The following is an 8,203-nucleotide window of genomic DNA, read 5'->3' as shown; positions in this document are numbered from 1 at the left end:
AGATAATAAACCTAATAGAGATGAATCATGTGTTGACTCATAGGAAGACTATATTCTTATGACTTGAGGGAAATGATACACACTAATTACTTCTTAACAAATTGACTAGCTATTATAACCACTATGACCTTGGACACATAATGAAAAGGACTCCACAACAATGGTCTTGAATCATTATATTTTAACAAAAAATATAGTAACAGGTACATAGCATCATCAAAAACTCATTGGAATGATCAATGATGACAAACATTTTTTAACTGTCACCAAAAGTAACCAAAAAGAGCATTGGTGAGGGTCAATAAAAGATAGTCACTTGAAGTGTCACCAAAGAGAGAATTAGTGATGGGCCTTTAATGAACCTCACCAAAAGTGTCACCAAAGAGAGAATTAGAGATGGGAAATTAACGACCCTCACCAAAAGTGTCATTGAAAATGGCTTTGGTGACAAACCTTAAAGGACCCTCACTATATACACTTAAAACAATGATTTTTTAAAGATCGTCACCATATGAAACATTGGCGATGGACCTTATAGGTTCGTCACAGGCATGAAGCGTCATCAAAAAATCATTGGAATGATAAATGATGATGAACATTTATTGACCATCACCATAGGTAACCAAAAATGTCATTGGTGATGGTCAATAAAATATTGTCACTAGAAGTGTCACCAAAGAGAGAATTAGTGATGGGCCTTTAACAACCCTCACCAAAAGTGTCACCAAAGAGAGAATTAGTGATGGGCCTTTAATGACCCTCACCAAAAGTGTCATTGAAAATGGCTTTGGTGACAAACTGTAAAGGACCATCACTATATACACTTACAACAACACTTTTTTAAAGACCGTCACCATATGCGACATTGGTGACGGACCTTAAAGGTCCGTCACAAGCATGACCCTCACCAATGACCTTTTTTCTTGTAGTGAATGAAGTGTCATTATGAAAATAAATAGTAAGGTCACATAAGTAATGACCACAAGTGACAATATGAATATAGCCTATATCACTATATAAATAATGACCACATGCCCCAAAAAACTGACAAAGAATTACACATAAGGCACCAAAAACCACTTGCTGCAACTTATAAATCATTATGCCAAGTAAAAACTTATAAATAAATTAATCAAATTTTTTTATGTTGGATTTAGGTAAATAACTCTAAAATTTTCCTTTAATGTCAAGGTACTTTTTTTTCCAATGGGAGTGGTTGATAAAATTAATTCCTTATTAAATTACACAGGTTATCGTAAAAAAAAGTGTATTTCTCGAGGAAAGTAACAAAAAAAATAGGTGTGCATTATGGAGTTGTTGATGGTATTGGACGCACCAACATGTCAAGGGGATCTCTACAGTAAGAAGTCCTAATTAGACCTCAAACCATTTGGTGTAGGAGTCCCAGCAGTGCATCATATGGTAATGCCTTGACCATGATTTTGTACAGAGTCAAGTGAGATAACTCTGTCAGTAGCAAGGGTGTGACCGCTCCAGTGAGTCAAGGAAGGTGCATGAGAGGTTCTAACACATGTGGGTTGAGATGAGTGTGCCCCTTGGCAACCTGTAACAGTACTTGGATGGGAAGGGAACACATGATTGAAAATGTATCACAAGATGGAAAGCAAGTCAACGGACAATCCAAAGTGATGGTTAAACCAACATCACATCTACAAAAAGATTCATATAGTTGCATACAAAACAGTTCATACACAACTACGTAAGTTAAACAACATACATCACTAGAGCAACTAGAATAGTCCAACTACAATAACAACGTATGAATGAAAATGTGCTGGCTCTTATTATATAAATAAGTGTAAGTTCCAGTCATACAATGCATCCATGTAAACCCACTAGCCCCAACTGTGGAACGTTACAGCCACATCCGCCCGCTCCTCCAAAGAGATGTACTAGCTTCGTATAGTGGAGAAGCCAAGGTGCATTACAATAATGTCCAAGCTCTCTCCAAGATAGTCTTATCGGAAGCTTGGCTGACCAAAAGCCTATACAATGAGTTATGAGGTACTATTTATAGGAAAGGGTTGGGTGGCCCTTGACGTTCCCCTTTGTGACCGTTCAACTACCCTCATGACTCTTCACCTACTCTATGACTGTTACATCCACTATTGGCACTTGACTTACACTTGACATTACTTAACATTACAATTCACATGTACCCATATGAACACACTAGCTTCAGCAAGGAAAACTAGACACCACTCTCACTTAGACAACCATGGAAGTCCAACTCCTCAACATATTCAGGTTGATCGATAGTAACATACTGATGCCAAGATATGTAGTCCTTGATGGTGTCCATGTGTTCCTCGATGACATCTGTCTGAAACCTGACCCTTGCCTCCATAGCATCTGGGTACACTGCTCGGGCTCCTCTGTCCAACTCATATGAAATCCTGCAAATCATTATCTTAAGGGTGGCCGGACCAACAACATACTTCTGCATGATGTCTGCACTAATGGGAAAGTCTAGGCTAGTGGCAATGCACATCAACTCATCGAAGTATGAGTCAATCTCGAGTCGGACATGTTTCTTTGTATTCACCAGGGTCAGAGTCCCAAGTGATGGGATCGCATGTGTGCGCACCAAAAGATCCATACTCTTGAATACTCATGCATGGGAAGCCTGTATGCTAGTGATCAACTACAGGAGCTCTTCATAATTCTGGATCTGGCTTTGGATACATGCTTTTAGCTCAACCACATTGACCCTCATCATCTGAGGCAAGTGAAGTGGGGCTCCTTTGTACTTCATTGTCCATGTTTGCATGTCATCAACAACAACATGAAAGTTCATCAAGATATGTGCTCTTCTAGCACATCGTTGCTGCCATCCGTTGAGATGGATGACTGCCTTGTGCATGGTACCAAACTTGGAGTAGCATGCTCGCATAACTGTGTCAAGGGACAATACTTCATCTAGTATTTCCTTCTTCAGCTTAGCTCGGGTGGACATTTTCACCAAGTCTCCTCCTTACTTGGCCATTTGTAGTTCCTTTACCATTCGCTCATTCTCAGCTATTAGGAAGCAAACACTTGAGCTATTGGCTTCGATAAACACTCTAGTTTCATCAGCCAAGGCAACTAGATGTTTGTGCACATCATTCACGATCACTCATTTCTCAACTTATGCAGGAGACCTATGATTTTCCAGAGTTGACACTCTACGAGATTGCAGAACTCTATGTTGGGATTCATCAAACGAGATGTTGTGCATCTCTCCTTTCGGCTGATCACCAAGTATCTTAGTACCTCCTTGGTCGTTCGAGACTTTCTCATCATCTATATGGATTGAAGTGGGTGATTCGACCGCTTTGTGGTGAGGCATGAGGTCGATGTCCTCTTCCAAGTCTTCTTGCTCCATGTCTGCATCAAACTATTGAAGTTCTTGTTCTATCTCATGAGCGAAGCCTTGCCCCTGCGATGGTACACCCTGTTTGCCTCATGCCAACTGTTCAGATGAATCAACTACTTGTACGGGCGCTACTTTGTCTATTTTCACATGTTACACCCCTTACTATATCTGTTGTTGTTGCACTTCTCTTGTTCCTTTTCGAGTTGCTCCCTCAGCTCATGCAACTCCTTCTCTGCTTCTTTCATTCTATTTTTATCCCTCTGCCTTCGCGTGATTCACTTATCACACTACTGCCACTTTGCATCTATGGCCATAACTACTTTCTCTACAAGTGGATATGTTCTAAACTTCCAGCTTTTATCCTCCTCCATGTGATTGACAATCTTCCTCTTACCTTTGTCATGCACTCGTACTTTTGCCTTTGCTACCACTGCTACCACTACTGGTGCTCGACATGATGCTCCTTCATGTTGCTTTGATAACCACTCCACAGTGAAGCCGACCAGTTCATTGGGTCTAGAGAAACTGTAGCAATATCTCCATGGGTCCTCCTCGGCCCAATGAAATGCCCCGTGGATCCAGTTGAACTGAACTCTCATGTAGTGATCTTTCGCAATGCAATGTGGGTCATACGGATTGTAGCTTCAGAGGTCGAATGGGCACTTCTTCATCAATTCTACTTCAACATCCTCTCGCTTGATACTACGGATCTCATATAACCCAATCCGCAATGGAATAGCGGGCAAAGGTGCCTTCTTCTTTCGATGTAGTCTAGCTGTCAATCCTGCCGAAATGTGATATGCTACTTCCTGCATGACAAGTATGTTCGAGGAAAATTTTTAAAGAACATGCAGAGGCTTCTTTGCACTGAACATTCAGATGAAAGTGTCGGACGGTGAGGCATACGAATATGTAATGCCTATCAATGCCTCCATTGCTTCCTTTAACATGTAGGGTGGAACCTTTTCGAATATCATGTTGTACACTGGGGTGACAAAATGATCGAACAACCATGTGATTACTCCTTTGAAGCTACATTCAAACAACAACTTGAAATACGGGTTCACAGAAGTCTTCACCAGTGGCCATGCCCACTCCAAACCCGGGAACTCTTGTTGGGCACATACTGCATCTAAGATGTAGGCGGACATGTAAATATCTGCATTTGTACCTTTGGGTGACTGTCGAGCCTTCTTTACTTGTTCCTTCAGCTGATGAGGCAGTATGTCAGACTAGTTACATGGTTTTCCTTCTCTGGCTAATTGGTCTAGTGAAACCAACCAACTCTATGGGAAGGTTTCTGTGCTTTCTTGGCCATACAGTCAACAAGAAAATATGACCAAGTTTTGGTACACCTTCTTTAGTATCTTTGTCTTGTAGATCTAGTTGGGTGTCACCCTGAATTGAGCTGGCTCCTTTACCCAATTCTTCAGAATGTCTCTCGAGTTAGCACTGCTGTTGGGTAAGTTGAATGGAGTCTTCATGGCAGTCACGAGCTCTAACATCTGATAAATCTCCTCATTATCTCATTCCCAGAAGGCCGCAAGCTTCATCCCACTGGCACTACTCAAGGTCATCGTCTCGAGATCAGTGTGAGAGACGATCTAGTGTATCATGTCCGTGCATGGGAACATGGGATATCTGCATGCAATCTGGTACAAGCTGGACTTGTGAATGTTCATGTACACCTGACGGCCTTCGAGGTCTTCCCTAAAAGTTCTTACAAATGTTTCATTGACCTCTTGCAAATTCAGTTTGATGTCCTTGTATAGATAAAACTTTGTATCTTCATAGATTGACAGACTAGAGGACACTTTCTTAACTACTACTCCAGCTGCATTTCCATCAGTGTCATGTGATCCTGTTCTCATGGAAGCCATTGAGATAGATGAACACCTGAAATATCTGGAGACAAGCAACATACATGGAAAAAAATCTATCAGTGGAAACAAAGAAAATTCAGGGAATGACACAACACATACCTAGGAAACTTACGGGAAAGATTGCGCAATTTCTTCAGGGAGGCTGGGTGACTCACTGCCAGAACTATGCAAAATGTAGTTTGGGATATCTGGGAGGTAGGACTGGATGTTGGATCTCCGTAATGTGTAATCCAGACTAGATGCTGGCTGTTGGGATTGCACAATGTGCAATTCCAGCTGGGAGTGATTGCAGGCTCAGGGACTCCATTGCGCAATTTTCTAGGCCAATAGTCACTGTCCATGAGAAATTCACAAAATAGTCATGGAGGGCAGTGCTAGGAAGAAATGCACATTTTTGGAGAGGAAGGTAGAGCCTTCCTTCCCCAGATTGTGCAATGCAGTCTTAGTGCAGGAAGTGCCGGGGCTAAGGTTGGCCCGACTTGCTGATGGGCAACTGAAATCAAATAAGACAGTGAATGGATGGAGACAATGAGTGAAAGAATAAGTGATTGACAGTGCATGGAAAACATGAATGGACATTTCAACAAACAGATCAACATGCATGTGGGTGAAGTGATTCGCCGATTCAACGAACGTTCATGAAAAATAGTTTCACGCATGCGACAACAGTGAGAGAGAAACGAAAACTGAAACAGAGCTATTAAAATATAGTATACATGTAAATGACAGGAAGCGTTGAAAGAAATCAAGAAAATAGCACTCACACAAGCGAATACATAAAAAGCAACAAAAATGCTGAAAAAGACAAGTTGAGGCCACTTACCTGTGAATAGCTGAGCCGATGTGTCGAAGAGTCCTGGATGTGTTGTGGGATGTCATAGGTCCAAGATTGATCTGAAAGAATGAGTTATGATGCATTGAATAAATAAGTTTGGGCTCATGATGCGCACGCCACAAATCTAGGAAAAAGAAACACTTGGAGGGAAGTTTCTAAAACAACTTTTCATGTAACCTCCATTTGCTAAAAATAGCTCCCTAAATCAAGGGATCCCTTTTGCATGTTTCCTTTCACTATTCTGGGAGAAATCAAGTCATGCATGCATGCAAGTCAATTTTCCTTGGTCCTGTGTGGAACTAGTCAACTGAAATGCTCAAGCATGAAGCTGGTCAACTTCTTGAGAAAAATGCGCATTTCTGGTTGGGATCTGGTTTGACTGCCGAAGAGGTTTGCACAATTTCTAGGGAGAGCAGTTGACTATTGCCCATATTTGCACAAATTCTGGGTTGAGCAACCCTGTTGGGGAAATTTGCGTAATTCCTGTTGGGAGTGTTGACTGGTAGAATTGTGGAATTTTTGAGTCCAGTAGGCTGCCAGACAAAATTGTACAATTTCTGGAGGGAAGGCTAGCTTCCCTCAAAAAATCACAATTTTCTTAGGGAAGTTGCTCAGCCTGTAGCTGGACGAAGTTCGAGTGAATAGCCTTTGCGGGGAATGCATCAAGCTATGCTGGATAGGCTGTCTTTATGGAAGCAAAACACTGAAGTTTGTGTACTTGACGAAGCAAGACAAGGTGTTGTGAAAGCTTTGTAGGGAGGCTCCAAAATGGGCTAAGGAAAAATTTTGGAGGGTGGTTGTAGCCACTACAATAGGAGTACAAGATAAAGGTCTATTCTACACCAAATTTGTAGGAATTTGATCTTCATCAATAGAAACAACAGTAAAATTTGAAGCATGTGCCACAATTTTGTTCTTGTTAAACTTGCAAGTGTCTTATTTTCCAGTATATGGATAATCCTCTTCTCTCTCAAATCCGCAATATTTTAGAGCATATTGATGAGAATTTTTCATGAGCCCAATATTGCAACCAAAATCACATTATCTTGCGTATCAATGATTAGATTGCAGGGTCACAAAATACAAAACTCAACAATGAAAAAATGCATAGCAAAGTGGGGATTAATTTTGGACATAGGAAAGAACCTGGTAGCCAGAAAAAGTAATATCATGTATGGAAACAAGTTGCTTAGATCGTAAGATTTCTCACTAGTTGAAGGGAATAAACTTTCAAGATATAAGAAGCATGGACTACATAGTCTCTCAAATAAGAAAATTCCTATGCAACATGAATGAATGGTAAAAAAAAATGTAGCTTGCTTATGAACCAACATGGTAGGGAGCATGGATATGTTCCCCACTTGAATATCAATAAAAACAATTTTCTAGAGATGTACATGTAGAAATCGATTATGTGGTTTACCCCAATTTTAACAAGCCTCGCCTCATTTTGTTGATGCAATGGATCCAATTTTCTAAGCTTTAAAATGTTTTTTCTTCATGGTTTGGGTACTTGATTTTCAGGAAGGCCTTGATTGGGAGGCCTTAATTAAGGGGTAAATACTTTAAATAATTCCTTAGATGACCTTGATTGGAAGATATTAATTAAGTTATAAAGACTTTCAATAAGATTTAAAATTACCCCATCTGATAGGGATGGATACTTTTAACAAGACATTAGTAGACCCCAACTGATAGGGGTGCATACTTTCAACAAGACGATTTTCTGTGTTAGGACATCCTAAATAGGAAGTAAGCAAAGGAGTGAATGTTATCATTCATCATACAGAAGTATGGGATTTCATAAAATTTTCAAAATAAAAAATACGAAAGTTATGCTTATATAAATTACAACACCTGATAGAAAGATAAGTAATTTATTCACCATACAGGAAAGAAGTTAAAACTAAATTTTCCTTGAAACATAACCTTAAGGACATTGGAGCCTAGCTGTAGTCTTAGTGGAATGGATAGGATGACTTATATATGCCATGTTTAGAAATTATAGACTTAATACTTTGACAAAACAAAAGAAATGGAAAAAGATGAAGGATAAAACTACACAAGTTAGACTATGATGCACCTTATTGCCTACCTCAAGATTTTTTG

Source organism: Pinus tabuliformis, chromosome 5_1 (assembly GCF_031772625.1).
Source record: "Pinus tabuliformis cultivar Carrire ecotype Pingquan chromosome 5_1, CPIR1, whole genome shotgun sequence".
NCBI lineage: Eukaryota > Viridiplantae > Streptophyta > Pinopsida > Pinales > Pinaceae > Pinus > Pinus tabuliformis.
Note: the sequence above shows the minus strand (reverse complement) of the source record.